The sequence below is a fragment of the Neoarius graeffei genome, chromosome 5, assembly GCF_027579695.1.
Source record: "Neoarius graeffei isolate fNeoGra1 chromosome 5, fNeoGra1.pri, whole genome shotgun sequence".
Taxonomy (NCBI): domain Eukaryota; kingdom Metazoa; phylum Chordata; class Actinopteri; order Siluriformes; family Ariidae; genus Neoarius; species Neoarius graeffei.
The window spans coordinates 67,614,996-67,615,789 of NC_083573.1; positions in this window are offsets into that span (position 1 = coordinate 67,614,996).

Below are 794 nucleotides of genomic sequence, written 5' to 3' on the forward strand. Positions count from 1 at the left end.
TTTCAGCTTTGCAAGGAATATGTTTTTCGGAGATCAATTTGAATTTGAATAGAATGGACGGATATGGACGAGCGGTGTGGACGTGCAAAGACTGCGTCTGGAAAGACCAAACAATTCATATCTTATCGACATTCGGCGCCCTGAAACAGCACCGGCCTTGGTTCAGGCCGTTGCTGAGGTAACATTTCCCCCTGAAGGTCACTGTTGGGAGACACTCTCGCATTCCTCCTCTAACTTTCCGCGGTCGCCATTTTTACCCCCAGTGTGACAAGCGGGTGCGTGACCAGCGCCTTCATGGATGCAGGAGCGGACTGCTGCTTGCTTGTGCTGGATTACCTCCTCCCCTCCCCCCTACCCCTGATCCCCCCCAAGTCCCGTGTTTAAAGTGTACTTGTGTGCTTTTGTGCAAAGGTTTTTTAAATGTTCCCACACTGTACTCCTGACAGGAGCATAGTGGGGGGGGGGGGGGGGGGGGTTCTTTTTTTCCCTTATCTCTCCTCATGTTGTGTTTCCTTTTTATCTTCATCCCTGTCTTCCTGTCCTGTCTACCCTATGTCAATTGTATGTTGTATATGTACGGACAGGTTGACAGCTAATTTCGCTGGTACATGTGACTAATGACAATAAAGGGCATCATCATCATCACAAATGACTCCTTCTCCAACTGCTCCACCCTGCCTGCACACTCACTCTCTCACCACCGAGCTTATAAATATGATTGTGATGTAATTATGGACTCATCCAACAGGTGGCAGCAATGCAACCATAAGGATGCCAGTTGCTGTAAAACCTCG